The following is a 15981-nucleotide window of genomic DNA, read 5'->3' on the forward strand; positions in this document are numbered from 1 at the left end:
CGCCCTGGGGACCACCTCTCCCTCTGGGGAGGCCAGGCCACTGGCATCCTGTAGCTCCACACCTTCCAACCCACCGCAGAATGTGCTCCCATCGGCAGCCTTGCCCACTGGATTTCAAAAAAATGCCACCTTTTGAGCTCACTGCCTCTGCTCTTTTAGGATGAAAAATTTACCCGAGGCCAAATCATGCAATGTTATCACCATGGGCAAAAGCATCCCAATCCTGGAAATTTGTTTTTCATTCTAAAAGTCATGTATGGGGGCGCCTCAGCCGGTTAAGCGTCCGACTTGGTCTCAGGTCATGATCTCCAGCTCAGAGCCTGGAGCCTGCTTCGGATTCTGTGTCTCCTCTCTCTGCCCTTCCCCTGCTCATGCTCTGTCTCCTCTCTCTCTCTCTCAAAAATAAAAATAAACATTAAGAAAATGTTAAAAAAAAAAATAACTAAAAATGTATGGAAAAAAAAGGAGGGGCGCCTGGCTGGTTCCGTTGGCGGAGCGTGTGACTATTGATCCCGGGGTTGTGAGTTTGAGTCCCGTGTTTGGTGTGGAGGCTACTTAAAAGTAAAATCTTTAAAAATAAATAAAATAAAATAAAAATAAAGGAGGGACCTTGGAAATGCCAGAAAAACACAGAAAAGAACATTACTATCCAAAAATAATACCAGTGATAACACTTTAGTGCATTTCTTTATCGGCCTCTTTTTTTTTTTTTCCTTGCCTTTTGTTTTGCTTTGTGTTTTACAAAGAGTAGAATCTTTCTGTATAATTGGGATCACCCTGAATCTGTCTCAGGTGGTAAGGGGATACCAGGTTCCCAGGCTTTTTGTGAGGATGCTGAATGGTGATTCATCCCAATAAATCAGCCCTGGATACAGTCCTAGTGAGGCGATAAGGAATGAAAATCCTTACTCTTGCCTTTTGAAGATAATTATGGATTCATGGCATTCAGATTCAGGTAGTTTTAATTGATTGGAATCATTATTTATGAAGGATACCTCTACGTGGGCCCCTGTGTGCCCTCGACACCCCTTAGAATTTGGAGAAGTCTCCTTCCCTTCTAGCAACGACATAGTCCAGGCCCACCTTCCCTGCCCCCAGACACAAAACCAACTATTCTCCAGAGATCCCTCGTTCCCTGGGGTGGAAAAGAGTTATGTGTGACTACATTTGGGGGGAGGGGGGGAAGGGGGTCTCGTGACTGCATTTTGGGTATTGTGGACATTCAATTACTGCACACTAGTTTTGGTGGAAAACTGCTTCGTGGCTACTTCGGTGATCAGGTAGAAATGATAACCTTTGGAGAGTGTGAGCTCATACTGCTATTTCCAACTTAGCTCTCACAATACTCTGCAGCAACTGTCCTCAGCAGATATGGCCTGCCTGGGCGCTAGACGCCGCCGGCCACCTGCTGTAAATAAAGTTTTATTGGCACACAGTCATGCCCATTTATTTGCATGTTATCTATGCCCGCTTCCTGGCTTCCGGGGCAAAGTGGAGTATTTGCCACAGAGACCAGGTGGCGGGCAAAAACCCTTTCCAGAAAACATTTGCAGACGCTGCTCGAACGCCTCCCTAAACTTTTAGCCCCTCCCCCAAAATATAATGTTATCTTTTTCTTTTATCATTTGGCGAACCATGGTAAGTATCTGAAGATCCTGGTTGTAACTTGGGTAATTTCATATTCATTTTATCTGCCAACATCAAATACATGCACAGACCCTGAGGGTAACGGCCGCAGCCCCTGAAATACCGCCGCTGGGAAATGAACATCTAAGATCGCAGGCGCTGTTGCGGTGGCTGTGAATGCCTCGCCAGCTGATTGGGTCAGGGAACGGGCACGTGACCAGCCCTGGCCAATGGGTGCCACGCGTTTCCTAGCGAGGCCTTCAGACCAACCCGGTATCGCAGGACCCACTTCTGGAGGTGGGGAGCCCGACGCGGTCGCAGGGGCTGAAATGAAGGTGTTGGTTTGCCAACGGGCGCCTGTGCGCGCTGCCCCAGGAGGAACTGACGGAGGGGGCAGAGTGTTCCAGACTGGAGACGGCAGGCTTCATGAGCAAGGGACCTTCCTTACGAGGCTTGTCCAGCGCCCTGTAAAACGAGCGTGCTCTGCACCCACCTGCCAGAATCTTAAAGCCTATATAGAGGCTCAGGCACAGACCATCCAGACGGCTCAACACCACCTCCCTGTCTCCAGGCTGTGTCCTTGGGCAGCTTCAATGCAAGGAAGCGAGGGGGACCACTTTCCCGGGACAGGGGAGGGGGGTGGAGCCTCCAGATGCCGGGATCCAGCTCACAGGTGGGCCAGCATCACATCCACCCAGTGACCCCCCCCCCAGTGACCTCCAACATGGGGGCAGGGCTGGCTCCTTCTGGAGGCTCCAAGGGAGAATCTATTCCTGCCTTTTTCAGCTTCCAAAGGCCACGCTACCCATGGGTTTGTGATTGCCTCACTGTGACCTCCACTGTCACAGCTCTGACTCCAACACCCCCTTGTCCCGTCATTGGGCCCTCTGGGGGAATCCAGGGTCACCCCCATGGCGGGGTCCTTAACATAATCCCGTCTGCAAGGTCCCTTTTGCCATGTGAGGTAAATATCTAGGAATTAGGAGGCGGACATGTCTGGGGGCTGCTCTTTGGCCCGCCACAGGGTGAACCGAAGGCTCTCTATTTTAATAGAGGCTCCATTCCCATTGCGGTGTGCCTTTGTTAGAACTCAGCAAATGTGGGGGTGCCTGGGGGGCTCAGCTGGTTGGGCGTCCGACTTCGGCTCAGGTCATGATCTCACGGACTGTGAGCTCGAGCCCCGCATCGGGCTCTGTGCTGACAACTCAAAGCCTGGGGCTTGCTTCGGATTCTGTGTCTCCCTCTCTCTGCCCCTCCCCTGCTCATGCTCTGTCTCTCTTTCTTTCCAAAATAAATAAATATTTAAAAAATCTATTTAAAACTCAGCAAATGTACACTTAAGATTTATGAAAGTCACTGTGTGTACATTTTACTTCAAAGGAAAAAAATTCAGGGGTGCCTGGCTGGCTCGGGGTGCAACTTTGGATCTCAGATTCGTGAGTTTGAGCCCCACGCTGGGTGCAGAGATTACCGAGAGGTGGCGTAATTATTCCAACTTTGCTAGATGTTTGCACATTTTCAAAATCAAATGTTGGTGGGGGGAAAATAACATTATTTTTCACCATTTGGGGCTCAGGCTCCGAAGGCAAGGACAAGGAGGTGTCCCCGAGGCTCTGCGGGAGCCAGGTTTACCTGCGGCGGCGGGAACCACAGGCCCCAAGGTCGTCTGCAGGGCCTCGCGTGTTGCAAGAACCGCGCATGCGCCGTCCGCCCAACCACCGCACGGTCTGTCGCCGGTCTGGTCGGAATCGCTGCTGGGGCACTGGTTTGGGGGCAGGGTGGGGCCGGCCTGGTCCTTGCAGTGGGGTCTTTCCGTTCCTGATCGCGTTGGTGGGGCTGAAGGCACATCAGGTGTTGCCTTCACTGTTTCTTTTTTTACATGATTCTTCTCTTACCCGAGTTTCTTCTTCTGTATATTCCCCATGTCCTTGCTCCGCCCCGAACCAGGAGCGACAGGGTTAGCTTCTGGAAGTCAGCTGGAACAGTACCGCCAGTGCTGGAGGTGACATCCAGAGAGATTCAGTCTGCTGTGAGTTTCAGAGTTCTTTTTTAGCCCAAGGGACACCTGCCTGGCCAGCTGCGTGGAAAGCAGCCACCCAGGCTGTCCGCGTGTTCCAGACGGTTCCAGAGGTGCCTGGAACCTCTTCTAGGCCGGAGAGGTTTTGAGATTTGCCGGGAGCCTTGGCGGCTTCTTCGGCTTTGCAGATCCTGGGTGTTTGGCGACCTACAGGCAAACAGGACGCCGGGCGATCCTGCCGCTAATCTGCGTCATCCCTTTGGTGAGAAAACGAGGAACCTCCTTCACCTTTCCATCCTGCTCACTTTGTCAAAGTTCAGCTAGCCGGCCTGGGTGGAAGTGGTCTCTGAAAAGTGATGTTGTTGACAGTGGCATTATACATACATATTTGTGCTCTTGCTTTCTCTAAACGTTTTTTCTTTTTCCATTGCAGAAAAAAATTTGAAACGTGCGGTCTCCTCCGAACCTCTGTGCTCCCCATAATCTACTGTACCCATGGTGTTGGGAAGTGTCCACAGGGCCTTTGCTTAGCATTTGCGCCTGCAGAAAAACTGTATGGCACTCTCGTGTTGATCCCATTGTAAATCTAAATAGACATCTCCCTGGAATAATTAATTACATGTAGCACAGTGCTGTGTGGATAGTTCCCATGGGGGGGGGGTGGGGAGAGTTGAAGCTTATTCAAGTCAGAAAGTAGGAGATTCTAGTACGTTAACTTCAGTATGGGAAATCCACATTTCCCCGATTTTTTTTTTTTTGTCTTTTTAGGAAAGATGTATTGTGAAAAGTGTTAACATTAAAGTGAGAATTTAGTTCCAGTGGCTTTTATGATGACACTAATGGAGTCTAGAAATAGCTATGTCTTTAGGGAAGCGTGGTTTCGTTTTTGATTTTTATAGGTGCATACAAAGGAGGAATGGCCTCATGAATATTCTAACGTGTAAACTTAGCCTGCAGCTTTTGAAATGGAATGAGTTTGAGAAATTCAGAAAGTATAGCTGTATAATCTTCATGTTCTTTTATAATAATTTGAAGTCCTTGGGGCGCCTGGGGGGCTCAGTCGGTTGAGCGTCCGACTTTGGCTCAGGTCATGATCTCACGGTTCGGGAGTTCGAGCCCCGCGTCGGGCTCTGTGCTGACATCTCGGAGCCTGGAGCCTGCTTTGGATTCTGTGTCTCCCTCCCTCTCTGCCCCTCCCCCACTTCTCTCTCTCTCTCTCTCTCTCTCTCTCTCTCTCAAAAATAAACAAACGCTAATGGGATGGGGAAACAGAACCCCCTCTGGACAGGAGGAACACCATCTCCTCGCAAAGGGAGCACATAGAAATGGGAGGGCTTTGTGGTGGTTGTGCAGTCCACCCAAGTTAGTCCGGTTGCTTCAAGTGCAGGTTCAGACAGAAACTGTTGTGACTCCTGACACTTCTTACTCAGGCCATCAATTCTTGTCTGCCAGTGGCATTTTGCTCCTGGAGGGTCGGGGAGGTCAGCTCTGAGCAGCTCACCCTAGGAAGCAGAGGGAAGACAGTGGGAGCCATTCAATGCCCGAAGGTTTCAGGAAGAGCCTTGCAAATGCCCACCTGCAGTGGAATTTGTGCGGGGTGGTAAGTGAAGATTCAAGTGCACGCAGCCTGCTCAGGCCGCACCCGATCTCATCACACCCACGTTGACGTCGAAGGGCTTGTGGGCTGATACTCCCAAGAGTCTGCGACTCTTCCTGAGAGTGTGGATTCAGGCAAAGGCTGGTAAAGCTGATGGGCACAGCTGACGGGGCTGAGTTAGGTGCGTTGCTGAAGGGGGGTGAGCAAACGTGCTGGGTTCCCCTCACTCACAGCACAGCCTTGTACTGCTGATCAGGACTTCTCGAACAGCTACAATCACGAAGACAGGGGATCTGGAGATGGACAGAGAGATCAGGAGCCCAAGACAGACCCTGTTAGCATCCAGGGCGCTGATTCAGGCTACAGGTGGTAGTGCAGGGCAGCGCAGAAAAAACGACGTCCTCGACAGATCACGCTGGGACAACTGGGTGTCACCACGGGAAAACACAACGTGACCCCTACCTCACACCGTACTCAAAGTCAATTTGGGTGAGACTGTAGATGTAAATAGGAAAGATAAAACGATAACCTTGAAAATTTTTTTAATTTTTTTTTTCAACGTTTATTTTATTTTTGGGACAGAGAGAGACAGAGCATGAACGAGGGAGGGGCAGAGAGAGAGGGAGACACAGAATCGGAAACAGGCTCCAGGCTCCGAGCCGTCAGCACAGAGCCTGACGCGGGGCTCGAACTCCCGGACCGCGAGATCGTGACCTGGCCGAAGTCGGACGCCCAACCGACTGCGCCACCCAGGCACCCCTTGAAAACTTTTTAAAATGTTTATTCATTTAGTTTGAGAGAGACAGAGCATGAGCGGGGGAGGGGCAGAGAGAGAGGGAGACACAGAACCCGAAGCAGGCTCCAGGCTCCGAGCTGTCGGCACAGAGCCAGACATGGGGCTCGAACCCACGGACCACGAGATCACGCCCTGAGGCAAAGTCGGGCGCTTAACCGACTGAGCCACCCAGGCGCACCCCAGAACAATAACATTTTAGAAGATGATGTAAGATAATGCTTCTGTGGTGAGAATTTCTGAAACAGGTCACGTAACAATAAAGGACAAGAATGGTGTATTGGATTATATTAAAATTAAGAACTGTTAAAGAGGCAGCCCATCCAGAGAGCGAAAAGGCAGGACACACAGCGGGAGGTGTCTGTTCTATGTGCACCAAGTGGTTTGTCTCTGGGATCTACAAAGAGCTCCTGGAAATCGTTAAGAGAACATTAGGAAACCAGGTTGAACGCTGAGCTACACTTGACTAGATAAGCCACAGAGGGGGAACCCCAAATGGGCAACGAATTATGAAAAGGTGTTCGGCCTTATTAGTGAGTAGGGAAACAGAACTTGAAATCACAGTGAGATAGCACTACAGACCCCACAGGCTGGGAAAAGAAATTCAGATGTGCTAATAAGAAACGATGGCAGAGGTGTGGGGCAGCAGGAACTGTTGTCATGCTGGGAAGTGATAAACCAGGCCACAATTTTGAGGAAGAGTTTCACATTATGGAGTTTGAATGCACACAACTGCTACAGCCCGGTAATTCCATTCTTACGTCGTACCCTCGTGAATCACATGCAAACACAGAGCCCAGACATAGTCACAGCGGCATTTTTTAAATGTTTGGTAATCGCCCCAAACCAAAAACAACCCAAGTCAAATGGGTAAATAGCCTGATAGTGTATTCATACAATGGAATATATACAGTCATGAAAATAAATACACTCTGGGCGCCCGGGCGGCTCAGTCGGTTAAGCGTCTGACTTCAGCTCAGGTCGTGATCTCACAGTTCGTGGGTTTGAGCCCCATATCCGGCTGTCTCCGGGGCTCTCTGCTATCAGTACAGAGCCTGTTTGGGATCCTCTGTGTCCCTCTCTCTCTGTCCCACCTCCACTTGTCTCAATCAATCAATCAATAAGAAACCAGACAGCACAAAGGACTTAAGTTTGGTCTGTGAGGCGTGAGGCAGCATCACGGTCTCGTTTGTAGGGACACTGCGTAGGATACTTGTACGTCCTGAAAGTTCTTCTCCTTTATGAGTTCGCGGGGAAGCGTCTCATAAGAGACGCTTATGGAGACGCTTAAGGAGATGACCCACGTGTGGAGTGTGAGGCGGGCAACGGTCTGGATAGGGGTCATATGTTGGCTATAATCACTTATTTTTTCAAGTTTTTTAATGTTTTTTTTTTTCAACGTTTTTTATTTATTTTTGGGACAGAGAGAGACAGAGCATGAACGGGGGAGGGGCAGAGAGAGAGGGAGACACAGAATCAGAAACAGGCTCCAGGCTCCGAGCCATCAGCCCAGAGCCCGACGCGGGGCTCGAACTCACGGACCGCGAGATCGTGACCTGGCTGATGTCGGACGCTTAACCGACTGCGCCACCCAGGCGCCCCAAGTTTTTTAATGTTTGGGGGAGAGAGAGAGCGAGAGAGAGAGAGTCAGAGTGTGAGTGGGGGAGGAGCAGAGAGAGAGGGAGACACAGAATGGAAGCAGGCTCCAGGCTCCGAGCTGTCAGCACAGATCCCGACACGGGGCTCGAACTCATGAACCATGAGATCATGACCTGAGCTGAAGTCCGATGCCTAACCGACTGAGCCCCCCGGACGCCCCGATCTCTATTTATTTTTTAAACATCTTGTGTGTCCATGCCTGGCCAGAGAAGAGAGCGATGCATCTATCATTAAAGGGTTTTATATTTCAAGTGAAGACATCGACAACAAAAAGTTTTAGGTATATCCAAACACGAACTTTCTTACCTCATGCCATATGTTTGCAAAGTCCCAGCTCTATAGCCAGATGGTGAGGACATCCTGTTTGGTCCCAGTTAGATCAAATTCCAGAACAGGTATAACTTCTATGGAGACAGAAATCAGGAAAATGGTTGTCTGGGGAGTGGAGGGAACTTTCCAGAATGTTCTAGATCTCGATGGGGGTGTGGGTGACATACCCTCCTCAGTTGCCTAAACCCATCCAGATGTGTTTAGGATCTGCGTACGTCACTGTGAGTAAACTATATCTCAGTTAAGTTCAGCTGATGTGAAAATATGACATGTTTACCTGTGCTCTGGTGTCCTTTAGAAGACACAGACATTAGCTGTGAGGACACACCAGCCCCAGGGGTGACGAGGGAAGGACAGCAGGCCATTTTGTCTCATCTGATTGACACTTTACGCTGCTTGCTGACCAAACGCCTGTCCCCGGTCCCTTGCAGTGTCCTTGAGGAGGTGAGAAGGTGTCTGAATTTTGCATCCAGGGGTCTTTGGCTGGCGCCCAGCCCTGTTCAAGCTGGTGGTGGCCTCTAGGGGGCGCTGCTGACAAGCTAATTCCAGGAATGGGGATTCGTTTGGGGGGGGGACACTCTTTCTTTCTTTCTTTTTTTTTTTTTTTAATTTTTTTAATGTTTATTTATTTTTGAGAGAGAGACAGAGTGTGAACGGGGGAGGAGCAGAGAGAGAGGGAGACACAGAATCCAAAGCAGGCTCCAGGCTCTGAGCTGTCAGCACAGAGCCCGATGCAGGGCTTGAACTCACAGACCGTGAGATCATGACCTGAGCCGAAGTCAGACGCTTACCGACTGAGCCACCCAGGTGCCCCAAGGGGGCACACTCTTTCTATGAAGCCATCATTGGGGAGCAGGGCGGGTGTCGTCCCCCGCACCCTTCTGCCCTGTCTCTAGGGCCTGGATCTCACACAGGGATAATATCCACACCAAAAACGCCTGACGCTGAACAGAAAAAAAATGGAGGGTTAGCAGAAGATCTAGGGGGAGCTACGAAGGGGACCAAGGCATGCTACCCCAAACGCCGCCACTTTGGTGTAAGAATTACTTTGAGCTGAGGGCGTCTGAGCTCCCGCAGTCCCTCATCTGCCGAAAACCAGAGGCTCCCAAAAGAACTCATTTGTCACAAATCCCTTCCAGGGAGCAAACCCTCTTCTCGGAGAAGGGATGCTAGCACCCTCCCCAGACTTTGTCACAGACCATCAAACCTCCTGTCCAGTCTCCTAACGGCCTGTTTATTTTTCCTAAAATTCGTTTGCTCTCCCGCAAGTGGCCTTTGTCACCTCCTTTTTCCTGTTACGGCGGTGTGTGAGCCTCAGACCCCACGCTTCCTTCGCACACTTACTACTTTCCGTGATGCCTGAGCGCGTAAAACTAAAAATAAGCAACTTCGTATGGTTCCTGTTAAAATGTCTTTCATGGGGCGTCTGGGCGGCTCACTCGGTTAAGCCTCCGACTGCGGCTCAGGTCACGATCTCAACGGTTTGTGAGTTTGAGCCCCACGTCAGGCTCTGTGCTGTCAGGCCAGAGCCTGCTTCGGATCTTCTGTCTCCCTTTCTCTGCCCCTCCCGTGCTTGCTCTCTCTCTCTCTCTCAAAAATAAAACATTAAAAAAAAATCTTTTTTAATGTCTTTCACCAGTTTAATTCACAAGTCCCCGGGCACAGAACCTAAGAGGGTAGAGGAAGAGGTTTCCCTCCCCCACACAACTGCTGTTTGTCAGTAATATCAGCTGTGGGTCGATGCTTCCTGGTTCCACTTGGCTCACATTAGCCTGGGCTGAAGGTGGAAACATTTCCAACCAGCCAGCCCAGCCTTCTCCTTGACATCCCGACCCGGGAAGGCACCTCCTCAAAGTGGGTCAGTGACCCCGAACGGGTGAGGCCCAGCCCAGTCGGGTGCCAGTGGGTTCTGTTTGGCTTTAATCTCTGGGCCATAGTCTCATGCCAAGTCAGACTACGGGATCTGCCTGGGCAAAGAACGGACTGTTCACCCACGGGGAGAAGGTGGCTTCCCTAGGTCACAAACTGATATGTGACTGGGTTTGGGGAAAGGAAAGGGACACCTTGGACCGAGACCAGCAGCTTGTTATGGAACTCTGGAGTCCAGCAGCGGTGGGCAGTGGTGTTGAGGCCATAGGTGCATCACGGGAAGGGGCGCGGGGCGTTGCATGCGCACAGAGTCCCATCTCAAATGACAGCGGCCATTCACGCCCACGGGGCTCCCAGCGGCCCAGTCCAAGGATGGGCCCGAGCGCGTGGAAACCACCAGATTTCGCCGGGTGGGCGCACCAGCTCTGAACGAAGGTTTCCAGCTCAAAGTGCTAACTGGATTCGAATCGAGGCTTTGAGTCTAGCCTCCCGCCTACGCCTACGGGAAGTTCAGCGGGTCAGAAAACAAGCTGAGCGACTCCTCTCGGAAGCCCGGGGGACCTGCCAGGAGGCGGTGTTTGCGGGACCAGGGGTTTAGTCTCTGCAGGAAGTCGGGACAGGAGGGGGACTGATGGGTCCTGCACGTGGGCACCTGCACAGAGATGCCCGAGCCCCCTCCAGCCAGTGGCCCCAGAGGCGCCAGACGGAGGCCACCGGGCCTCAGAAGCCCCACTCCTTGGCCGCCCCCGGAGCCTGGCTCACCCGGGCCTGTCCTGCCTCTGCGTGGGTGGGGGCCACATGAGAGAGAGCGTGAGCGTGGTGGGGAGCTATCCTGGGGGCCTGTGACCCACCTGGAGCAAAGGGACCAAACAGGCCCCCAAGTCACGGCAGGCGGCCTGGGTGGGACCTCGAAGGCAGGGGTTTGTTTGGTTTTTTTTATGAAATTTATTGTCAAATCGGTTTCCATACAGCACCCAGTGCTCATCCCAACAGGGAGGGCAGGGTTTTAAATAGGTCTCCTGTTGGGGCGCCTGGGGGGCTCAGTCGGTTAAGCGTCCGACTTCGGCTCAGGTCACGATCACGCGGTCTGTGAGTTCGAGCCCCGCGTCGGGCTCTGTGCCGACAGCTTGGAGCCTGGAGCTGCTTCCGAGTCTGTCTCCCGCTCTCTCTGCCCCTCCCCCGTTCATGCTCTGTGTCTCTGTCTCCAAAATAAATAAACGCTAAAAAAATTTTTTTTAATAAATAAACAGGTCTCCTGTCTCCCCTCGGGCCACCTGTGCTGTCCCCGCTTTGCTCGCCTGCCTTCCCCTCTGGCTCCTGCCCCCCCCCCCAGGCACTGCTAACACAGGAGCCTGGATGGTTCTCAGTTGTGGAGCGTCCTGGTCGCTGTGGGGGCCGAGCACACGCTCCATGCCAGGGGCACCCCAGTGTGACACCCCCGAGATGCCCCCAGACGTGGCCCAGTGTCCAGGGTGGGGGGCGGTTACCCCTGTTGAGAATCGTCGCCCTACTTCCCAGGGAACCCTAACAAAGAAAGCCTTCCCCCCATGCCTGTCTCACTGTGTGCTTCTGGGAAACCTGGCCCGGGACAGGCAGTGAGGGGGACAACCAGGCTTGGGGCCTGCGCTTTCCGAATAAGCAGAAGGGCGTCTGAGATTCAGTGAGACGGGTCTGATAAACGCACCGACTTGTCGACCACACTGCAGAGCAAAGTCTGTCCCCTACGCCACACGCGCTCCAGAGGCCGGCCCACCTCACGTTTTACAAGCTTCCAGGCTGACTGTTGCACTCCGGGAATGTTGACCAGGGAGGAGGATACAAGCGGGAATATTCTGGAATGTTCTGGAAGCACTCCGCCCTTCTCAGGAAGGAGGTGCCCTCAGGAACCACAGTGACTGGGATCCTACTCCTTCCCCCCACCCCCCTCCCCTTGACGTATCTCTCCCAAGACGCGGAAAATCCAAAGTCCCCTGCATCACGAGTCTTTACTGGTGACACCTGGCACTGGGGTTTGCGTCCCTCCCCGTCCCTCCCCCAGTTAACAGCCGAGGCACCAGAGGCCTGAGGGTTGTAATGTCCCTTTCCCCAGGGCAGCATCTGGGAGGGTCCCACGCGGGGCCCGGGTCACGGGAGCGAGCGGGAGGCCAAGTCCGCGAGCTCCGCAGACCTTCACCGCAGAGGGCGAGGCGGGGACGGCGTCTTAGACGAGGAGGTCTCCACAGTAGGGCCGGGGGTGGATGGAGGAGAGGTCAGCAAACTGAGTACGAAGCGGCCAGAAGGGGGCCTCCCCCCCCCCCCCCCCCCCCCCCCGCCCCCAGCTGCGGGCCCGAAGGAGACGGCAGGGTGGGGGTCCCGCCTGCTGGCCCCGCCCCCGCCCCGCCCAGTCCTGGCCCCTCCCCCCGCCGCAGACCACCCACCCCAGACCCGGAGCGCCCAGCGCCAGGCGGGTGACTCCACGGGTGAGATGCTCCCGATCCTGTCCCCTCCCCCTCTGCCCGCTGGAAATGGGGGGGGGGAGGGGAGAGCCTGGGGGAGGGGTGGGGAGAAAGGGTCAGAGGCCCCACCGGCCAGAAATGTCCTTCCTGAGGCTGGGTCACATTCCAGCGTGTGGATGGACACATTGTGCTTGTCCTTCAGCCACGGACGGACGCTTAGGTCGTGTCCACCGTGTGGCCGCTGTGCCTATGTCCCCCCCCCCCCCCCGCCGTGGCTTTGTTGATCTACAATTCACCCATTTTAGGTGCACAACTCAGGGTTTTTAGTAGATCCACATAGTGTATACCCATCACCACAATCAATTCCAGAACCTTCCATCACCCCTAAAGCAGCCCCGTCCCCATCGGTCACCGCCCCCACCCCCTCCCCCAGCCCCCCCGCGAGCCCCCTTCCTGTCCCTGGATGAGCCTGTTCTGGACGTTTCACACACGTGGACCCACCCCGTGCGGCCTCTAGTGTCTGGGTCCCTCCCTGAGCGTCGCGTGTTCGGGGTCCGTCCGCGGGGCAGAGGCTGCAGACACGCACCTGTTGACTTTGGTCCTGACCTGGGGGAGGGCCTGGGGACCTCTTCCCTCCGTCCCTGGGACCCGACCTGTCTTTGCCCAAGAGGATGTGCCGGCGCGAGCCTAGCAGTTTCTGCTTCCCTTCCCTGGGCTCACCTGGGCTTCCGGAAGCCATGCCAGAGATGTGTGCCGTGCACGGAAAGTGCTGGAAGGCGAGCACTCTACAGAGACAGGCCACAACGGTGGTGCCGCCAGACAGGTGAGCGAAGAGCCATCTTGGAGGCGGTCCCTCTGGGTCCGGGACAAGCCGTCCAGCTGAGCCCTTCCCAGATTCCCGGCCCACAGAATCATGAGAAAATTAAATGGTTGTTTTGAGCCGTGAGCTTTGGGATTCTTTGTCATGCAGCCGTGAGCTGGAGCACGTCCCTTTGCCCTGTCTTGGTTTTGGACGGTCCCCACAGCAGCCCCGGGGCGGGGGGGAGGGGGGAGGGCGTCGTCCCGTCTTGGACACGCCCCTGTGGGTCCCCAGTCTGGTCTTTCCCCCCCCCCCCCGACACGCACCCAGCTACATCACCCAGCCCCTATCAGCCCTCCGGGGAAACCCCACGCCATCGATTGCATGTGTTCTGGCGAACATGGGGACACAGGGCACCCCATCTAAACGCCCCCATCCTCCTCCACTTCCCTGTCTTCAAGCTCTCACCTCCTGCCCCCAACCCGGTCAGGACCCACCCGACAGGAGCAGCAGAAGCCCGGGAGACAGCCCTGCAGGTGACATCGGGTGACAGAAGGACGCTGCTGGACAGGCTGGAGAGCGGTCGGGAGAACTCGCTGCAGGCAGAGACCTCCCCCCACCCGACCCCCCCAAGCGTCAGGAAAACCGTTATCACCACCCCCCAGGGCAGGCACCATAAATGTCTACATTTAGTTAACTTAAAACTTCTTTAAACAATGTTTTAAGCGTTTATTTTGAGAGAGACCGAAAGAGAGCGAGCAGGGGAGGGGCAGAGGGGGAGGGAGAGAGAGAGAATCCCAAGCAGGCTCCGCGCTGTCAGCACAGAGCCTGATGCGGGGCTCGAACTCACGAAACTGTGAGATCATGACCTGAGCCGAAACCCAAGAGTCGGACGCTTAACAGACTGAGCCAGCCAGGCACCCCCACTTAACACGTTTTTTAAACAAATATATTTATTTCCTGCAGGAAGGAGTGTGTGCTCTCAGGGCTCTGCGGCCCCAGCTGTGCATGCTGCTTGTTTGCACGGAGGCAAGTGACTTGACCTCTCCGTGCCTCAGTTTCCCCATCCGAAAACTGCGTCCTCCTCCCTGCTTGCAGTGCCTGGCATACCCACTCTGGCCCCAAATACAGGGCCAGGAGCTCTCCGTTCCCACTGGGTCTTTGTCCCCTGCTCTGCCCTTCACTCTAGGGTGGGGGTCCAGGGGACACCCCCGGATGTCACCCATTGCTGTGGGGTGTGTTACCCTGGGTGGCCATCACAGGGTGTGAACCCCCAAGGAACCGCACCAGCGAGGGATAAAGGTATGGAAGACAGGTCACACCCTGCCCTGGTCCGTGACACCCCTGCTCCACTATCCAGATGGGGCAAAGTGAGGCCCCGGAGGGCAAGCCAATCTTCACACGGAGGCGCCCCAGTCAGTTTAGATGGGGGCGGGGCGGTCCAGAGACCTCACTCATTCAACCTCTCCCTCCACCAGCATTTATCGAGTGCCGACTGTGTACCCGGGGCTCAGGATGTACGGACTGAGGACGCAGGAACTGGGGACCAACCCCAGACAGTGCAGAGGCCTGAAAAGGGAGGGTTTGGCCCGCTGGAGGGTTTCTAGCTGGAGACCCACCAGCCCTGCCAGGCTCCATACATTGAAACCAAAGAAGAAGAAACACACGAAAGCATTTAGTTCCTCATGCGTATTGACCGCATTTCACTCAGCGGCCACACGTGGCTGGTGGCTGCTGTCTTGGGCAGCTCAGACGGAGAACGTGTCCGTCATTCCAGAAAGTTCCGTCAGAGGCCCCCAGCTCGACAGTCCAGTCTGATGCATTTCTATTTCCAAAGGAGAAGAGAGGGGAGGGAGTTCCTGGAGCTAATCAGGGCGCTCTTGCGGCAGCCCGGGGCGGAGGGCAGGAGCCCCCAGAGACACCTGGAAATCGGGACTCGGGGGCCAGCTGCGCTGTAGCAAAGTCGGTCTTGGTTGCGACATTGTAACACAGTTTTGCAAAATGTTACCACTGGGGGAACCGGGCGCTGCCTGAACGCCAGAATCTACAATTGTCTCGGGAAGATCCTGGGGACCCCGTGTTTGGAGCCCCTAAGGTTTTGTGCCCAGGAGAGGCTCTCGCTCACCTGTCCTTGGTCCTGGCTCCTACTTGCAGGGTTGAGTCACCGAGCTGATGACCTTGGGTGAGGAGCGACCAGGGCTTAGGCCCACAAGCTTCGGCCGCCCTGGCACCTTCAGGTGCCGCCAGGAACGTGCTGATAGAACGCTGACAGACCCGTGCTCCGCCCGTGTGTCTGTGACTCTGTTCTGGGGACTTGCCAGCCTCAGGCCAGGTGCTCTCCCCGAGGGCCTCGGGCTCGAGCGTCCCGACCCCCGAGCCAAGGCTGCGGCGCTGGGCAAGAACCCCGTCCTCCCCCACCCTTGTTGGTGTCCCCGCCTCCTGCTGCTTCACAGGGGGTCGCAAAAGGGAAACTGAGTCGGGGGGAGCTGGAGCCATTACCGTCACGTTCCATTTGGGGAAACTGAGTCCTCGTGGGGGAAATGATGGACGTGACAGAAACCCTACAGCATCTTCCCGAGGTTGCCATAAACCCCGAGCCCCGCGTGGGGAGGAGTGAAAGGCCCGGGTGACCGAGGGCATGTGTGCAGGCAGCCGCGTGCTGGAAACGGGCAAGGCCGATGGCCCACCTCGCGGGGTGTCCCAGGCCCTGGGAACGCAGTGCCCCGCCCCCCTCCCCCTGGCTTACCCCATCCAGGCAGGTTCTTCCTCACGTCTGACTCGATTCCATAATGTTCCCTTCTGGCCTTGCCCGACAGCAGGACCGGCGAGCTGGGGGTGGGGTGGGGTGGGGTGGGG

Source organism: Lynx rufus, unplaced genomic scaffold, assembly GCF_022079265.1.
Source record: "Lynx rufus isolate CCGP_SWC_20201006 ecotype Redwood Valley unplaced genomic scaffold, mLynRuf1.p SCAF_4, whole genome shotgun sequence".
In the NCBI taxonomy this organism is placed as follows: domain Eukaryota; kingdom Metazoa; phylum Chordata; class Mammalia; order Carnivora; family Felidae; genus Lynx; species Lynx rufus.